Here is a 21,800-nt window from a genome sequence, read left to right on the forward strand (position 1 = left end):
TTGCAGGTTACTCTTCTCTCAAAAGTGAGCCAGGTTTATAGCCATGTCCATTCCCCAACCACACTGAACCAACAAAACTGTTCTAGACACCAGAGACAAATAAAAAAGAGAATTTTAAAGAAAAGCTGAGAAGCCATGTGGTCCTGATTAGACAGCCAGAGGAGCCTGGTTCTATCTTCCTGGGGACAGAACTCTGAACATGTTGTGTCTTTTCCTACCCATTGTCTTACACTGTGTATTTATTTAGACTGCAAATTCATTATGGCTGGGGCTGCCTCTCATGTTATGTTTAACATTCAGCAGCACAGCAGTTCTGCCTTTTTTGAGATCTTTAGATTCTAGTCTAATATTGTGAACAATTAAAGGAAACATATAAAATGGAGCTTACAATTATTCTGTATTATTTTATGAACTGATGTCTGTCCTGCATGATCCCCTGCCCTGCCTTGGAGTAAAACAGAATTTAATGTCTAAAACTGGCCACAATTAAGTACATAACAGCTGCTTAGTTGTGTTTGCCTGCAAAGTCACCACGATCTTGGGGCCTGATCCAGAGCTCTTCAAATGCCTTTAAAATCACCATGAATTGAATAGGTATTTCTGATCATCATCAGGGGATGCCAGGCTTCTATTCCATACGCTTTCTTTTATGTCCTAGGAAAACCCTTTCACCTTTGCATGCCTTGGTGACCCATTCAGAGAATAAAAAGAATGCTCATCTGTCTTTATAGGGATTATGAATTTAATTATTGAAAGGCAGAGGAATCTCCTAGGTCCTTTGGAGCAGAGGCAGTCAGAAGCCCAACATCAGGATTACACCTGCAAAAAGAACTGTGCTCCTGTGCCAGATCAGCCACCACTGATTCAACTCAGCACAAAGTCCTTAACCTGGAAACCTGACAGTGACTATGGACAGATGAGCCTGTCTCTAGCTGACAGCCCTGACTTTTGCTTGGCTTTGCATCTGCAGATGGGTCTCAGCCAAGGAAAATCCCAGCCAATGAGACTGTCCTGGCATTATGTCTTTGCAGTTGGTCACAAATGACTTTGCAATGCATATTGCTTCGTGGAACATACATATTCCTACTCTTTTCCTGGAGACCATCTCTGGGCAGACATGAAGTCACATCCCACCAGGTTCTTTTATCAGCTTAGGTATTAAATGAAAAAAGTGTAAATGCTCTCTCTTTTATAGAGCATGCAGGACATGTACGCCCCATGAGAATGACTAGTTTTGTGGACTGCTTTTCCTAAAGAAGATCAACATTCTAATTTTAGCTCTCATTATTTAAGTACCTAATAACAATACTGTTAATTTCTATGGCAATCTGGATTCTGCTGTCGTTCAAAGTTCGCTTTCAGTGTTTATCACTCCCCATGGCCCTCAGACTAGGCTGCATCATCATTTTAGCTGGAATATATTCAGTCAGAATTGAAGGAGACTTCCCCATGAAATAGGCTCCCATTCTCATTCACAGTTGGGATCAGCAGTACTTTGTCTCCCCTATACCATGAATCCTGCCATGTTGCAAAACTTAACTGAACAACAAGCCAACCTCTGTGCCGTCTTGATTGTTAATCAGGTGAGCATGGCATGGGGTGGCAGGTGAGATTCTAAAGGGAATATCAGTATCAGTTTCACTAGAGAGATAAGCATGGCAAATTATTGCTGGTTTTGTGAAGTTATTTTTGCTCTGTCCATGATATCCATGAGATACGAGTATCATAATGAAATGATGCACAGATAGCAGTAGATCCAGTGGACTAAGGCACTAAAATATTTCATTTTGGAGACTCTGGTTACCCATGAGATATGTTGTTTGGTCCTAATAGTTAACTGTTGTATAACACTACTGCCTAGAATAGAAATCAGTACACCTCAATGTAACTAGTAGGTTTTGATCAAAACATATCTAAAGCCTATAACAGAAGAAAATACTCCAGCCTGAATGGGAAGGCCAGGAGGGGGCACAAACTCTGGAAAAGTAGATGGTCAGATATGCAATGCAAGCATAGCAGCATCTGTGTAGGAATGCAGAAGTGCAGGCCTGGGGCAAGTCAGAATCTATTTACATTAGTAAAATTCTGTATGTGTGAGTTTAAGGCAGCTTTTAAACTGTAAAAGGAAATGGCAGATAAGAGCTGAAATATCTCAGAAGACTGAGGGGGAGGATCTTATCAATGTGTTTAAATATCTGAAGGAGAGCATAAAGAGGATGGGGCCAGACTTTTTTCAGTGGTGCCCAGTGACACCATGAAAAGCAACAGGCATAAACTGAAACACAGGAGGTTTTGCCTGAATCTACAGAAATTTTCTTTTCCTGTGAGGGTGACTGATTACTGCCCAGAGAGGCAGTGGAGTCTCCATCCTGGGAGATGTTCAGAAGCTGTCTGGACAGGGTCCTAGGCAACATGCTCTAGGTGACCCTGCTTGAGCACTGGCGGTTGGACTAAATGATCTCCACAGGTCCCTTCCAACCTCAACTGTTCTGTGATTCTGTGACCTCATTGAACTGACTTACAATTTTTGCTAGATTCACTTTCCTTTCTCTCTCTCCTGTCATTCTTAACCAAATCATATCCTTCTCATATGAGAATGGACCTGAGCTCAAAAACTAAATGCTGGACTGAAAAAATCACCTGGATGCTGACCTCCTCTCTTCCTGAGTCTTAATCTTGCTGTCTTTTCAGAGGGATCCATGTGCTTTGTCTAGTGTTAATGAGCTGGCCTGTGTTATCTCTAATGTCATTTTTAAATTAAATTAACCCCAGACTGTGGGTGTGTGTTTGCATGGAGATAGTAATACGCCGGGAAGGAGGATGCCTTGGGCACACAGATGAAACCTGCAAAGCTTCTCTGTTGGCCTTGGCTGCTGTGCCGACTGGCACCACCCCAGGGGAGAGTACGCCCATGCATCACAAATTTGATTTTTGGTTCCCCTTCCACCCACCCCTGAGTTGGGTTCTCTGCCAACGCAGCTTCTGTAAAAATCAAAGGGAAATATTCTCCCTCTCCCGTTTTTTTATTTTCCTGAACAGATTGGATGTCATTATGTGCATCTGAGCTTGCTGAGACTGGGTTGGGGGGCAGAAGGAATGAGGGAAAGAAGAGACAGTTTTAGAAAAAAATGCTTACAGTCCATCAAAGGGGGAAAACAGCCTCCAGCTACAAGTAACCAGCACTTTACATACACTCTGATCCACTAGGGAAATCCAGAGAGCTTTAATATTTTAAAAAAAGAGAAGGAGTGAGGAATAAAATAGAGGGGAAAGGACGTAAACCCCACTGCTGGAGCAATGGGATAGAAATCATAGGGTTGGAGGAACCGAATGTGAGAAAACCTGTCTAATGCACTGGTGGTGCTCAGGTGGGAATTTACAGACTACGTGCAGCCTTACAGACATTAGTCTGCATACAGACTACAATGCATAACCTTACTCCAGGGGGAGGAAAGAGGAGAAGGCTTGGCGGAAGGAGGGGAAGAGAGGAGAGGGAGGGGGAGGGGAAGAAGGAGAGGAAGGAGGAGGAAGGGGGAAAGAGGGGGAGAGGAGGGGGGAAAGGGAGGGAAAGAGGGAGAAAAGTAGGAGAAAAAGGGGGGAAGAAGGAGGAAGGGTGGGGAGGAAGGGGGGAGAAGAGGGAGGAAAGGGAGTATGTGAGCCAAATGCATGGCATTCAAAATAAGCATCTTTCAAAGGGTTTGGCTGGGATGCAGATTTGCAGAAGCTCTGGACCCATAATTCCCTGGCATACAAAGCTTGCTCGAGGCATCCATGTGCCCAAAAAGGGCTTGCAGAATAAAGAGCAGATAAAAAAAAAACAAAAAAAAAAAAAACAAAAAAAACCCAATCCTATGAATTAAAAATGAAGGCAAGCGAAACAGCTGTACTTCCAAGCTGCAGGTGACCTCATTGTGGAAGCTGTGCCACAGTGAGGCATGATCATGTTCAGGAGTTCTGAAATAACAGGCATCAACAATAATAGCTGTGAGGGAGAACACTTCCCCTACCTATATTAAAGAGTAAGTAATTACCCTGCTCTCCTGCCAGGTATATTTTAATCCAGAACTAAATTACTTTGAACACTGTTATCAACTTTGATGTTACAGTATATTCTAAAACCTCAACTGACACTAGTACCTATTGTACCTGCTACTGTACATGCACTAAAATATAGACTGTTCTCACTCAGGTTAAAACAGCCAGAAGGATTATTACCCACTAAAAGTTTGTCCAAGATCATGGACAGTCTGTGCTAGAATTGAGAATGCAGTTCAGATTTCTTCAATCTCAGTCTTGTACCTGAAACAGCTATTTTCTTCCAGTTTCTAGATCCTTATTTAAATGAGTGAAGTTCATATATGAAAAACAAAAAAGACCCCTACTCTCTAGCTTACTTCATAGATTTAGTCCTCCAATTAATAATTATCCTCAAATTTGATTATTTTGTAGTGCAGCAGATGAATATCCTATTACATTAGATTACTAAGTAATATAATAGTACTGAGGAGGTTCTACTGATCACATTTTACAGATGAAGAAACTGAGTCAGAGGGTGGCATCATTTTCTTTTGTTGCATAGAAAGTCCTTTGATTATGTAAACTGATTTCCTACATTTGTGCTTTATGGACCAAATCAAAAATTTTCATTCAATAATATCATTGGTATTATTATGTAACTGATAAATGAGGATGCAAGATAACAGACAATTAAGTGAGGAGTCAAACTAATGTGAGACATCTTTGTACTCCAGAGAGACAGTGCAAAGGAATGCGTAATCCTTTCGTGGCCCTTCTGGCTATCTAATAAGACCACACCATTTTCCAAAAGACAGTCATTACATTCCAATATTCAGAACAGTAAAATATTATCTCCAAGACAAAAATATTTTAATGGTCCTCCAACAGAGATGCAATATCTTTGACAGGTTTCCTGAGATTAAAAAAAAAATAAAATAAAATAACAGGTAGAAAAGTTCTGAAATGTTTCAGAAAGAGGGATTGCTAGAACCAAAAGGAAATAATTTTCTTGTTTTAAAAGCACAGATTTCTCAAATTGCTGAATATGGAAAAGGCTGTTATTCAGAGTGGCAAATCTGGAACATACTGGGTAACAGACAAAATCAACAGAGCTGGCCCCTCCATGAAACAGCTATCTGCAAGCAAGATGCCATTTCTTTCCAAAAGCAACTAATAGGAAAGCATAATGTTTTGCAACTTGTTGCTGGAATTGGAAAGTGAGTCCAGGGCATATGTTCATGTTATTTTCGTTTTCCGTGATGATGGAACTCAGGATAAATCAAGAGATATCTCCTAACACTGCCCCTTCCAGAAGGGTTCTGATTTCCAAGGAATCTTTTGCTGGTGAGAACGTTTTAACTTTTGGAATATTTTTTACTAAATTTTGTTTTATTTAATGGGTTTTTCTTCCTTCCAGTGTAAGTTAGTAAGTTACAGAGGATTCCTCTGACTGAAGAGGGATGTGAGGATGCTGTACCAGGCTCCACGGTGCTTGTTCCCTGCTTTTTACAAGATGGAGGACTAAAATGGGAGAAAGGGTAAGAATGGACTTCAAATAAGAAGGATGCAGCAGCAATGTAACGCGCTGTACAGACAACAAAGAAGCCTCAAGGAAACAGAAAAGCCTGGCATCTATGGTCCTTTAGGTTGGCTTTTTTTTCCTAGAAGCCTTAAAGGCTTAGACTTTTCCTTTGCCCCAAAACTTCCAATAAATATCATGCAGTTGAACTGAAGGATCCAATCCAAAACATGCAAACTTTTGTCTCGGAGTACTCTGAAATGTTTTACAAACTACTGATCAGACCCTGGGAGATGGAATGAGAAATGATACATGTGTATGATACCTATCCATACAGATATAGATAGCAGACAGTAGTGATGAGTGTTAGTATTTCAAAAGTTCAAACTTCCTCTATCATTTACCGTGAAAGGAAACAATTCCATCATAAACTGACATGGATTAAATATAGCAAACTAAGCTCTTGTTAGGTGGCTGCACTTACTGAGCTATCTGTTGAGATACTGATAGCTACTGATGATATATCCATAGTAACTGATGTTGTAAAAGACACCGACATACAACAGTACATTTCCAAGTGTTTTCCCTGCTGGAGATAGGAATGCCTATTAATGTGCAAAGAATCAATAATTACCATCTTCTCAAACACATACCAAGTCACAACCAATTCAGGAATGAAATAATCCATTTTTTTAGAAAGCACATTGCTTCACTAAAGAAGCAGGGCAATGGAGGATCAAAGTCTGTTCAATTTTTAGAAAAGAAAATGACAAAGAATAATAAACCCACATGGGAATACAAGACAAAAGCAGTCATTAAAAAAATTGTTTGTGAATTGGTAGGTTTTTTATCAGAGATAATTCCAGAGCTATTTCAGAAAATCATTCCCAATTGCAGTTCTTGTTTGTTCTGCAGAGAATGGAAATGGCCTCACTACAAAAGAGGGCTTGATTCCTTCAGAAAATGACCATACATGTACACTGGAAAGCATGTTGCAATTCTGACCCAGGGGCATTAAAAAGACCCAGAGAGCATGTACCACCAAGCAACAATAATTTGCTGCTACTAAAATAGTTTACAGTATTTTTTTAAAAAGCTTAATCTACAGATAGTTCTCTTGGCAGCACAAATCTTTCTGGTGCCAAGAGAAAAATAATTTGCATCTCTGGTGTCAATGGTAATACTACCATGTTGCTTCAACTCTCCAGGAGATGCAGCCAGCTCAGCACTGCTTTCAGAAAGAAAATCTCTGAAAATAACATAGAGGAGAAAAGAAATTGACATTGCAATTGCATCAGTAATGAATCTGACATCAGCAGGTGATGAATCATTCTTTATCCCAAGCATTTATCTAATGAAACATAATCCAGGTGCTTGTTTTTTGGTCTCTTAATTTCAAGCTGTTGTTAAAAGCCCTCAAAGGGTTAAATTTTCAAGAGTATGGTTGCCTTGGTACTATACTTTCAGCTATGATCAGCAATACCTAACAAATACAGTACTTAAGTGGATTTTTTTAAAGTATTCCCCACTGTCAATGTGTAATTAATTAGCCTTCCCCTCCCCCTCAGTTGAACTGAGATTCACATAATCAGACCCTTGGGGACTCTCCTCTTTTCCTCCTATCAAAGTCAGACACTGACTAGGAACTGAATTATTCATTCAGCTGTAGGTGTAACATACCCATTTAAATGATTTAAAGTTTAAGCAGTCTTGTTGCTGTTCAGCAACAAAATTTTAAAGTGTAGAACCTAATAGGAATTTGGAAAGTTCTTTTCTCTTAAACCACTTGTTTGATTACAACAACAACATACATTTTTGTTAGCTGAACCTACCTGAGTGAGAAAGGAGGGCTTGTAGGAATAGCACACGAACAAGAGCACCTGTCACTCATTAAGGATATATCATGATTATAAGCACTAATTAAAGCTTTTGTTCCAATATGTCTAGCTGAATATCTTTTCTGTGAAAGTTAATTTTATGCACACTTTGCTGAAAATACATTGTAGGTGAATTCCATATCCACAATCATAGAAAACCATATTTAGCTACCTATTTGGTCCTCATTACCCATTGTATCACAGAATCTCATGCTAAGAATTATGTACAGCCAGTCAAGGAACAAATTAACCATAATTAAAAATAATTTGTCGCATTTCTGATTAGATCTCGAAGTGCTTCAAAATCTTTAATTCTCTGAACATTTTTGCGATATAAGGCAGTACTTTCACTGTGTGTGGCTCACTGGCTAAAATCCTGATCTAACTCAAGAATCAAGATTACCTCTCAGCGTAAATGTTCCACAGCTTAGGTAGAACATTGATTTTCTCAAGCTAACACAGAAAGTCTGTGACAGGAAAGGAAAAGCCAAATCTCCTAAACTAGACCCTAGTGTCACAACCACTATGTGTTCTTTCCGCAAAAACAAAGTGTTTGTATATAACTGTCCTTAATATAATGTGTCAGTTCAAAGTAATTCAAGTAGCAAATACAAACTCTGAATACTGTGATAGCTAGTGCTTAAAATTTTGTTAGCAATACCATAGTATTTCCCTTGAAGATGCAGATGCTTGAATGCCATCTGAGAACTTCAGCATACATTACAAGTCAAAATTATGTTACTTAGGATTTTAAAGTCCAGACTTGTGCCTTTATTAATAATACATGATTGGCACTACTGAGCAAAAACAAACAAATAAACAAAAAAACCTCTAAAATACATCCTGACCTCTGAAATACCTGAAAGTATTTTAAGCAAAGGAAAAAGCTTGAAAGAAACAGGTAGCAGGATTCCTCCCCTAACTCTTACAGTACAGAGTCCATTGTACACATATTCAGGAATTAAGTCAGACTCTTACGAACCTTTCTCCAGAAGCAAGGGTATGCAGATGTAGGATCAAAAAGTGCCAGAAGCCTCCAGCAACTGTGTGATGCTGATTATTTGAGCTGCTTTCAGTTAAGCAGCTATTGAAGGCTACCTAACTAATCACCTAGGTTGTAGAATGCAAATTGGATCATTCTGGTATAAAACAAAGGTTGCTTATAACTACTATATTCCCTCCATTGTTGAGAAACCTGGAAGTGGCACAGTGCAAAACCACACCAGCAAGTGAATAAAAGTTTATTTCTGATTACATATACAGCACTGTTCAGTACTGTCAAGAATGCTAAGAAATCTCCTCCTATCTTTAAGATCCTACTCTGCAATTGGCTTTACCCACACAAACTTGATTGTGGAATCAAGCCTTTTATTTCTACGAATCCTTTTTGATCTACATTTGAGTGGCATCATCATCTTCTTGATTAGAAGCCCCACTTGCTAAGAGATGAGTTTCCCTGATAGTTGTCTCTGTATGAGATGTTCCATCAAAGGATTGTCATAACAGACTGTTTGCCAATTTGAAATCCAACAGTTTGTCTGGTGTAAGTGTTAAAAATGTTGTCTTGGCAGGTTTTTTTTTTTTTTTTTTTTTTTTTTTTTTTTTTGCCTTGAGTGATTTGATTCCCCCCCTCTCTGTTTGCTTCTACAGTATGTCAAGCAAACTGGATCATTTTAGTAATCAAACCTGCTTTTTTCTTTCACTTCAAAAGAAAACCCAACACTTAACCTCTGAATTCAGAAAGTAATTTTATGTGACAGCACACCTTTAAGTAAGTACATAAACTCTGCCAAATTCGACAAATTTTTTTTGCTGAAACTTATGCTAATTGCTAGTAAAAATAAAGCAAATTGTTCTAAAGCAGGATTGAAAACAAGAACAAGATACACCCATTTCATCTACTGAGAAAGAAAGATCGAAGCCTAAAGTTCCCCTAGACATTAGTCTGTGGGATAAGGGTCCTTTGTGATGACTCAGGTTCTTTGAAGTGATCTTTTACACAATTTACCTTTTCATCCATTGAAGGACTAAAACTTTAGGTCTACCTATGATACAAGAATATTCACTTTATGCTCACAGTCTCTAAAAAGAAGTTTTTCAATTTGGGTCTCATCTACTGAACTTGCTTCTTCTGGTGGCCTAACCTGTTGATAGCTAAAACAACACTCAATTCAAAATTTTAACTGGACATTCATCATTTCTGATGGAAAATTCCAATGTAGACCAGGGTGGCACTGCAAGATTTTTTTCTATGGAAGTTTATACAGTGTGAGTACAATTCAGAGCTTGTTCAGTACCTGAGAAAATAACAGGTAGGCTAAAATAGAAAACCAGCACTAATTCAAAATTAGTAAACTGAATAAACCCCTGGCTCATAAAGGAAAAAAAATGCCTTACAATGACCTGCAAACTTTAAGTAACTCAGCATCCAGAAGAAGGCTTCTATATATGGAGAAAAGCCAGTGTTTACCTTGTATAGGTTTCCATGCCATTAATAGGAAAGATATTTCAGAAACCTGGACTGTCAAGAGCTGAACTTAAAACTAATTCTTTTATCTCTCTTTAATTGAAGATTTTAAAATATTTTAAGCTCTCAAAAGGAAAGAATCATAGAAGCACCAGTTTAAGTGACCCATTTAATCAAAACTCACTATTTTATGAAGTCCAGAACACTATGACTACATAATCACCTAAAGTTATTAGTGTATTTGTGAATGGCACCACTATGTTTCACGGAGAAAAGCATGCTTATTTGTTCAAAAACAAAGCTATATGGGAAAACAGCCATTCTTCTAAAGAGAGAGCAAAGTGTAGATCTAGAAGAGAAGCTATTCTAGAGTGCTAAAGGTGCACTATCAGAAGAAAGAAGGGCATCAGGGAGCAGTGTAGGCCAGTTGCTTCCTACAGGATGGTGAGCTGAGCACAATGACAAGGCCATCACTGCATGGGCCTCACCAGCCAAAGTCCAGTCCCGCAGTACATGAACACGGTGAGCGTGGCAGGCCCAAGGATGGCAGCCAGAGTCAGGTCAGTTGAGAGATCAGGCCAATAGGCAAATTCATGGTGATGAGACAAGTTTGAGGTCAAGCCAGAAGTACAAGGCACCAAACCAGGATCAGGTCCAGAAACAGTAATCAGGGCCTGACAAAATCCATCAATTTCCAGGCAAGTCCACAGTGACAGGACAGATCTGAGGTCAAGCTGGGAGGTCGATACATGGGTCAGGACATACACAGAAGACCATAGCCAGGCACAGCTGTGACACAACTAGAGATAGTTACACCTACACTGTAGCTCAGGTAAGTAGTTTAAATGGGGCTCCTGGGCCCATGGGCTGAAGGGGCCTCAGTTGAGGCCCCAGCTGAGTTAAGTCAGGGCAATTAAGGCCTGTTAGTCCAGTCAGAGCCCAGACACAGAGTTTCATATGTATGTGTATCACTCTGTTAGTTTTACCTGTTACCATGTATTAATCAGTTTATGACCCCCCATTTCTCCCCCCCCATATGAGATGACAGTTTCAACAGTATAAATCAGGAGCAACTTCACTGAAGTCATACCAGTTTAAAAACCACATAAGCGAAATAAGAATCAGACCTTCAGAGAATATGAAACATTAACAAAGAGGATTCTCTCCACCTACTGGGAGTACTGCACAGCCATCTTTAGCACAAAATGCATGGCAGCAGAGCATTGCAAGTTTGTCTCTGTGCACGTGTGTGGGTAGAAATGAATTGAGTATCTGAAAGAAATTCTGTTTTCAAGTTATGAGACTGGTTCATGAAAGAAGGTGCCTATCTCAACTTCATAAAGTACATGCCTTCCCTCATTCCCTCCCCTACTTCTCCCCTTCCTGAGCTGTGGTAGTTGCACTCTTACCCATTGAACTCTCTCTGAATGATGATGCTGTCATTCTTTTTACAGTGGGTTCCATGTGTGCTATTTCTTCTTAAATGATTCATGACTCCCACTTCTCACTTCATCTGCCTTTGTTTTCCTCTGCAATGCAATGTGTCTGATACATCGCAAAACGTGCTGTGCTAATGCCAGCTCTGTGAACGGTTATACATTAATGTCAAGGTAAAAATGTCTGCAGATACAGTGCAGAGTTATAAAGGGACTTGAGAGGGTTCCAATTCCACTTCTTTAGCCTTGTAAAATCATGTAAAACATGAATACAAACAGCCTCCCCACTGAATCCCTTTCCCATCAGTGCATACCTTTTCTTCTATTACTAAGGTCCTTCTGAATTCATCTTTACCTTCTTAGTACTTCACTAGGTCCCTGCTGCCTGTTGTGACAGTAAAATCCAGATGTCAACCAGTGTTTTTCTTCATCAGCCTTCATATGTCTTTACAAAGAATCAGCAGCTCTCTCTAATGATGGAAAAACTGAGATACAGAATGAGAAAATACCTTGACTAAAATCTTTCAGCAGGCTAGTGGAAGGGCTAAGAATAAAATTCTGGTTTCCTGATTTTCAGTCTAGTACTCCATGAATTGGACTGCCTCACATGGAAAAGGTGCTCAGTGATCAGCTTTATTTATATATTTATTCAACTTTGGAATGTTCTCACATCTTTTATTTTCTCATTAATGGTGTTGTTGATCTTCTCCACCCACCCTCATTTCCGTTAGTACATTTGTTCTATAGCTATTTGTGTTGAAAACAAGCAATTTCAGTTCCACCTGCTCATAAACACAATGAGAGAGAGAGAGAACACTATGTTACAACACAGCCATGCCTTAGCAACAGATTACAGCATCAATGAGAAAGGAATGGAGAATTTCTGAGGGAGAGGAGTACCCTTTACCTCTCTGCAAAGTTACAGCAGGCAAGTTCTGTCCTTAATTATATTTCCTACAAACCTTTCAGCTTCAAGAAATCAGTAGATTTTAAAGAATGTAAAAAAATGAGCACAGAGTTTGCTCTTATCACTTAGAAAAGACTATGTGGGGTTAGTAAAAGATTGTGAACAAACAGATTGGCATCATCCAAATAGAATATGCAGACCTATATTTTAGCACTCAGTTATGGAGGAGTGTAAATAATTCATTCTGTCCACTTAACCCATTGGTATCTAAGTGTCTAGTTGGACAGCTTTCTTACAGAAGTATAAAAGGAGAGTAAGCTAGTGCTCTTCGCTGTCGTGTAACTGGGTGTTCAGACATCTGGGATCAATGTCATGAACCTTCCCCTCCTCTATGAAAAGGTGTATTTCAGTTAGCAGGCAAAGTGCAACATGCAAGGAACACCTTTGTGCATGTGAATCAATACACATTCCCATCATGTGAATGAATGTTTACCATTCATGTGACAGGGCAGATCTGTATTTTGCTCATACAACTAACACGTCAGATTACACAGTGGGGACACGATACCCTCTTCAGGAGAGAGGACAGGAAAAAACGGAGCATATGCTGTATAAACAGATCTGGCATATCATACCTGTAATGCAGGTCATAAAACTGGCATCTTTGATATACCCTATCAGAAGATCTATCACAACTTGGTGGACAGGTGAGTTAGATAGCACTTCAAATTATTTTTAGAAGGACAAATTTTTGTGTAAAAGCAAACATATTTGATTTTAGGCTTCTCCCAATCCACCTCTGTAGGTCATACATCTTAGCCTGTGAGCTCTTCAGAACCAAGGATACATATATGTATATTTTTCCAATAATACAATCTTGATCTTGAAAGGGGTCTCTAGGTGCTACAGAATATAGCCATATAATGATAGCCTATGGGTATAGAATGGAAATATGGCCATCTAAATTTGCATTCCTCTGTTACGAGGATGACATTTGAGACATTTGGGCGATTTGACCCATGAAAGAGAACCATATCCTCCACCTTGTATTCCAGAATCCTGAACTAATATACAGAAACTATGATATAACGGTGAGTTATATAAAATGTTAGTAGTGACATAAACCAAAAATAGATGAAAGTTTGTTCATTGTCTGGAGTTTAGATGTCTACCCATATTAGAGAATTAAGTCTATTACCTAAAGATTTTGATACCAAAAAGTAAGGGTCTGCACTCATAGTTCATCTAGTCATTATATGACAGAAATATGATGCAACCTACGGAAATAGTCTCACTCTTCTGTGTTCTGGTTCTAATGGGAGTAATGGGAGATACAGAAAGAGATACATAGAACCTCTGGTATGGAGGCAAGAGTGCAAAATAGACTCTGGGAAGAAAGTAAACTTGTGTGCATAAAGTCTTTGGAGGGAGTCTTTCTGGAGTTAGTGCTCTCATTTGATAGCTCTAACACAATACAGTGTCTCTACAACTGCATAATGAAAAAGGCTTTATGAAGTCTGGCCAATATCACACAACACTTTTTTTTTTTTTGCAGATGACAGCCTGAAGATGCATTAACTTTACCAAAGGCATACAGCAGTGACAAAGTTGAGACTGAACTGTCACCTAAATCTCACACTTTTACCCAGTCAACTGTGTTGTAAGGATTTCTGTGCACACAATTGCAGCATGAAACCTCACTCACAAATCTATCATGTAAGATGTCTTTTAAAAGTACCTACCATAAGCTTCTATTCATGGGCTCAGAATGGCATTGTGCCTACTCACAAGGACATTAGGACTGTCTCACAAGGAGATAGATGTCACATGCCTACGGATTTGCATGGGCAGCCTACATAACTCAGTAAGTGCCATCTTTCTGGAGGAAGTCCCTCCTCTGACGCATTGACACCACCTGTCTCTTTACACTTGATGACATCTGTTGGCATTTTTTTATGTGCCAAAGCATTAATATCAGAAAACTGCAGGAAAGGAAGATACTAAGTTCCTCAGTACCAAGAGGTGCTGAAGACCTAGGTTGCACTGCATCAAGGGACTAGTAAGGTACTGTGGAAAGAATACACAGGGATCAATTCATTCACTTGTCTTCATGGCCTAACGTGCCACTTAAAGAAGTCTAAGTGGCAGGGCAAAAGGATGCTTTATTATAGGGAAATGGGGAAAGGAAAAGGTAAACCAAGTAACTTAGAAAAGAACATAATGTCAGGAGTAGGTACCAAATAGGCAGTACAGAAATCTTTGACTTGCCCCTAAAAATGGTAAAAGAGAAAAGCTTTCCTGTACTGCTAAGTCAACCATGAGTAGCCACCAAGAAGAGGCAGACGATCATTCCATCTCTAAAACTATTTGGTCCTTGGCCTCTGCTGGGAATATATGCTGAAGTGCTAATTATCAGCAATTTCAATGGCAGCTTTCGTGATACAGAGAGTCATTCATTTAGTAGTGTACCAAGATCCTCATTTCACAAAGAATGCCTAAAGATGGCAAGCTACTAACAATTCTTGGAAAACATCCAAAATAAATAACTATGAAACCATGCATATGCCTTTAAAAATAAATCAAGAAAAAGAGTAAGTAGGACAAAGAGAAGCCATATAGTAGGCAAACAGTTCTAATGGACATGCTAGATATTATCATTGGAGTCTCCTTCTTTATTTTAATGAAGAAACAGTTCAGATACCTCTAAAAACCTCTATTCAGAGAAAGTAACTTGAACACAACTGCAGACATTTGAAAAAATGTTGCTCTTATCAACTGTCCCTTTTTAAGCTGTCTCTGCATTTTCCAGTAATCATATTAAGGCTTGATTCCAAACCCCTTTAAGTCTACAGGAGTTTTTCAACTGATGTGTTCAATCTCTGTGAGCCCTGGATACGTAATGGTCTAAGAAAAAGTCTTCTCCAGTGATTTTTGCAGCAAGTGAATTTTAGCTTCCATTCATGTTCTAATCCAGTTTTGTAGACTATGGTATTATTCAACCGCAATGAGCATCCTTAACCAAATCTGAACTCTCCAAAGGTAATGCGTCGGAAGCATTTGGGCAGTCTTTTGGGGCATAACTGATGCCCAGGCCTCAGTTTGTTCCTTTGTTGCCTTTTCTGTTCCTGATACAACTCTCACTTCATTGTGGTTCCAGCTAATGTCTTCCATACTCAAAAAAATGTGAGGAAAGACTGATACTTTTGTATGTGAAATAAATCCATGGATATTTGGCCCTTTACCTTTTGTAGTAATTATGCTCTAGTATATTAAACTGTCTGCAATGTGACTTACTGAGTAGAACCTTTATGATTTTGTAGGGACCTGGCTAGTAAGAACTCCACTTTGAAGAGCTGCTGCACTGACTCTACTATTCAAACTATCCTGATCCTCTTCTTTTGGCATTGATTTTAAATCAGTGTAATATACTGATTTCAGTGGAGTTATTCCTGACTCATGTGGTTTAAGAGATCAGAAGGGATCAGAATCAGGACTTAGGAATCCACTAGGCATATTCAGAAACAACATGATGGTTTTAATCCCCTATTCTGAGGTCTATACTCCATGTCACATGATAGTAGTGTCACTCAACAAATACTACGGGCTTTAACCTCAAATCAGATAAAAGATATTCTCTGTTATGCACAGAGAGAAACAATTTTCACACCAAATTCTTGTTGTGCTTCACTCTATCTGGTATCACTGACTCCAAGCACAGCTGAATTACAAGGTCATAGGAGAAGCCCTGGATCTTAATCTAAACAATTATTGGCCTAAAAATAATTTCTATGTGTGTAAATTAGTATCAGAGACAATCAAAGATGTCAAAAAGAGTATGAACCGAAGTGTTAGGAGCATTTGTTCAACTTATCAGTCAGCACTAATTTGGGCACAGTGATTCCTAAAAGACCTTAATAAAAGCAACATATAATCATAACAGCCATCATGATTTTTTTTGAGGAACTGTGATACCCACTTACTGTCTGAAATCCACTTTCTGTCACTGTTATTCCACAGTACCAACCACTCACAACAATCACATTTTGCACCAAAGTTGCATTTTATTCTTTGTCTCTGAGACTGTGTTTTCCTCATGATTTATTTTAGCAGTGATTAAAGCAGTGATTAAAGCTTACTGGCATTCAGTTACCAAAGTCACTGCTTTCTGCTAGTTGTAAAATGACTTTTTTTAGTCTCAGCCCACTTCTCCGTGGGTAAGTGTCTCCATGTGAAAAATATTGCCATAATGGCCCAAGCTGGCTCCCTAGCAGAGCAGTCAGAGATGGAGGATGAATGCAGAGCACATACTACATTAAACCTCACAAAGAGCTACAAGCTACAAAGGTTCATTTTACCCTACACGGCTCTCTACATGTCTTCATGAAGGAGCTACAGCCAATTGCCTTCTCACTCCTGCAAAACATCACAGAGTAGGGCTAATGCTTTTCAATCACCACAATTAGCAAGGAGGTAAGTCTGCACTGTACTTTCCCATTCTATATTTTACAGATAAACAGAAGATTGCAGACTCCAGTGTTGCCAATATGGTTCCTTTCAAAAGTCACTAAAGTTTGCAAAAAATTAATGAAAGAATCTGAAACAGACCTCACATTCTGGTGCCACCTGTCAAGCCTGTCCTTGTGTGAAACTGCTGAATAAGTCAACACTCCCCAGTTTTTACTTTGACAGCAAGGCATATTGCAGTGTGCTGTACTTGGGGCTGCACCTTACATCTATCTGTGAATTGAAGCTGGTATAGAATGTGGCAGCCTGCTTATTAACTGGCTCCCAGCATACCAAGATCTATGCTGACAGCCTATTGATTTATATGTGGAGTTTGACAACTTGGTTTTGACCAATATACACAAAACAACTTCATATCCATTTGCTTGAGAGATCTTGTCTCTTGGCATGGTGCAGCTACAGATACAGGTGCTCTGGGGGTGAACATTCCTTAGAATGATTCATTTTCTTCAAAGGACCAAAGTAAAAGGTATTAGTTGACCTCCTGGGCATGCTACAAAGCTCAGTGGGGTATGGTTTAACTTGTTAGATGGTTAGTTATTAGAAAGTGCATGAAATTATGTCAGGAGCAGTCCTGCTATGCTCTATCCCTTTGCCCTCATTGATTTCCTGCACTCCAGGGCTCAGTATTCCATGTACAAGAAACATGAATTAACAGATAGAACATGACTTAACCAGTGGCACGTATTTCAAACGATGGACAAGGATGGGGTCTTCTCATGCCAAGATAAAACAGAATCTAAACCTCAGTGCTCTTCTTGGGAACAGCATTTCATTGTCTATTTTATTAACAAATGGTTAATGGCAAATAAAAGGTTGATTCCTATGACTTGGCAGATAGTTTTACATCAGATTTAATCCAGCAAGGATAAGCAGCAACAGGGGGAAGATGCAGAAGTTTAGACTTCTACAGTATAACTATCTGGCCACACTGGGGGGTCCTGTCAGGTTTTCAGGTTTTCACAAACCATGACAAACTGTGTATCATTGAATTTTCACTGTGGTTGCTGTTCAGTCTATCTTGCTTAATGTGTGTATGAATTTGCCTATAATGCAATCTCCTCTGTATACAGTGAAGAACATCTAAGGATAAAGAACTGAAAATAAAATGGTAACACTGGAAATGTACAGTGTCTTTTCCCACTGATGGTAAAAGAGAAGAAAAGAGATTTACTGGGTAAGATTTTTCTCTCACTTATTCTACATATCAACAAAGTAATACTGGCATGAGTGGATAATCCATTATTACGGGGTCAGGCATGTCATCATATTAAAATTCAGAGGGAAATAAAAATTCAGAAATATAGTATATATACCTGACACAAAAGCATTTCCAAGAAAAACAGAGGAAAGAAACCTACCTCTTCTCCTGCCCTTAGCTGTCAAACTCAGAGTGGTCAAAACTGCAAAAGGAAAATCAAGCTATTTCACAAAATTGCTTAAATTCATTCTGAACAGGCCTCTGTAACTTCTGCAAAGAAGTTGACACAAATGAGTAAACAGAAGAGCCTTGAGAATGCCACAGTACTTTTACATATATAAACCTTCAAAGCACTGCCTGTGATAGAGTGATACATTGTCTTATAATTGGGCAGTAGTTTTCATTTCATGTTATAAGCAGAACACAATTATGTTTACATGAAAAATAGTTCCATCTCCCTTTCTATTTGTGCCTGCTGAATCTAAGTAGAGAACACATCTTTTTTGCTGCATTAGCTGTATGTCTAGCTTACCGTGATCTGTGTTAACAATACCTCCTATCTGACCAAAGTAATGATCAAATATTCAAGACAGGAATTGAAATCATGCTGTTTATATAAAACATTCGGTCTCATAATTTTTTTCACTTCCTAGAAATGTACATTCTGCTGCACCAACAGAAAGTAAGGTGACTCACAGTAGAAGCGCTAGTAGGCAATGTAGCCAAAACTGCAGAAGAACTCATGTCGCAAGTATATCTATGGATTTTGATAAAAAGATAAACTATGACTCTTCTACGGGAATTTCATTTTCGTAAGATTTCCAGTTTGGTTTTGCACATTTAAATGGGTTAAATAATTCAGGTCAGAATCTACATCTATGGATGGCATACCAAACTGAACAAAGATTCTGTGAAAATGTATTCTCTCATTCTGATGTAAAGACACCTCTGACTTACTGAAAGAACATCTCCACTTTTATTTGAGATTCCACAGTGACACAAAAAAGAAGCATTATTGCAAAGCACAACTAAATTAACTAAAAGCTGTATGACTGTATAGGTATACATATTATATGGGATTAAGAATCAGACCAGTACAGATCAAAATCAACTGGTGCCCACATACTTTTGCCCAACCCCTTTGCACAGACAAGTCTTTCCCCAAAATTCACTATCCTCAGATATGTCCAGAACTATTCCTTCCTTCTGCAAACATGCATATACATATCAGTAGGCACTCCTTTTTTCCTCATTAACAGTTGCTTCCCACATATACCCATAAAGAGGGGGAAAGCACATGCATAAATTTAAGGAGGGAAAAATGCACTGCAGATGGAAAAGGACAACAACAAAAACTCTCACATTCTTTCCAGTCATTCCTATGGGAGATATTTATCTATGGGAAAAGCTTTACAAACTCTAAGTAAAGGAAAAAAATATATTTTCATAACATTTGGGAGGAAATGCATCTTAATGGAAATAGCTAGAGACAAATAATAGCAGCCAGTGAGTTGGAGGAACTATATTCTCACTGACATGCAACAACAATAGAAGCTAATGCGAGTCATTTGTAGAAGGAAGAGCGAATAGCTGTGGCATATTTGCAAAGAATATATGGCAGTTTACCAAAGGCAAAGCTCCAAGGAATACCAGCTGGGACATGAGAAGGGAGCTATCAAAGGAGGAGGGAGGTATAACAGCAGCATGGAATGGTTGGCACCATTTTCTTAAAGTGTTTCATGAAATGAGACATAGCTGTTCAGAGACGGTAAATCAAGGTGTTGGCGTCACTAGCTATAGCTTGTGGAAGGAGGCCAAGGAGTATACAAAATAGAAATGCATTAGTAAGTAAAATTTTCTGTGTGTGCATGTGCAATTTGTTTTTAGCATGTTTCAAGTTGACAAATTTACCAGCTATTAAAGCAATTAGTGAACCGGATTTTATTAATAACTAGTCTCCCATTTTAATCAAAAAGCATTGCTTTAAAGTACTATTAAAAATATAAATCTTTCAAAGTATAACACATTCCATTTGTGGCAAACTACATCCTACTAGCTTTGCACTTTGACTTTATTGTCTCAAGACTAGGACAGCCTATTGTTTTGTGTATCAGCCTAGCATCTTAGCAACACATAGAGCTGAAAAGCTTAGTAAATACGAAGGCATCCAAAATGCCATAGTAACATACTATTTATGCTGATGCTTGCAAAAGGTTGATTTCCATGTTTGGATCTTTCCACCCAATGAAGCTGCCTCTGCAATAAAAAAGCGTGTCTTCAATTTTTAAAAAAAGTTTAATAAACGTATTTCTAACTAAATGTAGATTTTAAAGAAAGGAAAATAAATTGTGCATTATTTTAATATCTCCAAACAGGATTAAATTTGAATTCCTTAGAATTTTGTTTTTCAGTGAAGTGACTGTGTATTGTAGTTATTAATAATTTAGAATCTGAAAAGGGAGCTGCTTGGATTTGAAAGCTGTAAAACTTGTTTGCTTTGCTTCTCTCTGCAATGTTTTCTTTTCAGATGTACCTATTTTCCACTATAACACTTGCACTAAGTATAGTCAGGTACACACCTCTTTATATAGTTATAGGCTGTTACACATGATCTTTAGTTTTTCCATTTGTAAAGTGATGATACTGATAAAGGTGCTGTTTGGTGATACAGCTAGTCAAATATTGGAATGTGTATATTTTGCAATCTCTTCCAGGAGGAATCTGCTCCACAGCAGGTGGAGTTGGACTTTTAGACCAATTATTTCTTCCCAAGAAAGAGCAACTTTCTTTTTTTTCAGTACACACTTAATAGGTTTCCTGTTGCTACAAAAAGATGAGAGATGTATTTGGATATTTTGAACGAATAATCTACTTGATGAACCACTTATTTGTTTTTCAATAACATTTTGGAAAAATGCCTACAATAATCAAGAGTGCATTAACACTGGAACCTGCACTGTTCCAGAGGTATCAAAACTAAAATAATCAACACTCTCAAGTCCACTCTCTCAGAAGTACTGAGGGTCTAGGTCTTATGTTCCACGACCTTAGTGGCATATTTTTTGTCGGTTCTTAAAGAACATCTGGCTACAGCACTAGGATTGTCTTTTTTAGGTTTCTAAACATTTAAGAAAAGAGTAGCTCAAAAGTTGCAACAAATAGCTTAGAAAAGATAAAAAAAGACTCTGTATCCCACTTGTAATTATAGTGCAGTTCAGTATAATGTGATAATTAGTCTCCTGAAAATCATTCCTCAAGTTCATACTGTGATATAGTATGAAATAAATCTGAGCCAACCACACAAGTCTAATTCTTATATGCTGCAGTGAACTGGTAATTCAATTAAAATGTGCTTGTTGGTGAAAACAGAAGTTATAGTGGCAGAGAGAAAAAAAAGAAGGTAAATTCCAGCAGTATTAGTGGAATCTGCATCCACAGCTCTCTAAATTACAGATACAAGATCTTTGTTCAAATTACTGGCAAGGTTACCAGCTGGAACTTTACACTCAATTCAATTATTTTATATTGTACCTTCAGGCTCCATTCCAAAGTGACTCTTAAAGAATAATCAGACTTACTCAATAGGCAATCAAAATGAAACTGCTTTATGTAAGTACAACAAGGTTACAGACTTGGTGCAGTCTGTAAGTTACGTACCAATAATTTTCAGTGCTTTTAAATTTATACTCTGAGTATCTGTGAGGTACAGGATTCAATGACCAGAACAGAATTTCCTCACAATTCCAGCTTAACCCCTTTACTATCTCCACCATATCCTGGATATGTAAGTAGAAGCTAACAGTGAAAACTAAGAAGAAATTAGCAAACAGTTGGAAGTGACACTTTATATTG

General features: G+C 38.4%; 1 long non-coding RNA gene across 2 annotated transcripts in view; it reads right to left on the minus strand.

Moving 5' to 3' along the window:
• Nucleotides 1–21,800, minus strand: part of LOC134149975 (uncharacterized) — a 138,902-nt gene that overhangs the window by 16,754 nt on the left and 100,348 nt on the right. The gene's annotated exons all lie outside the window — the stretch shown is intronic.

The sequence above is a fragment of the Rhea pennata genome, chromosome 22 (genome assembly GCF_028389875.1).
Source record: "Rhea pennata isolate bPtePen1 chromosome 22, bPtePen1.pri, whole genome shotgun sequence".
In the NCBI taxonomy this organism is placed as follows: Eukaryota; Metazoa; Chordata; class Aves; order Rheiformes; family Rheidae; genus Rhea; species Rhea pennata.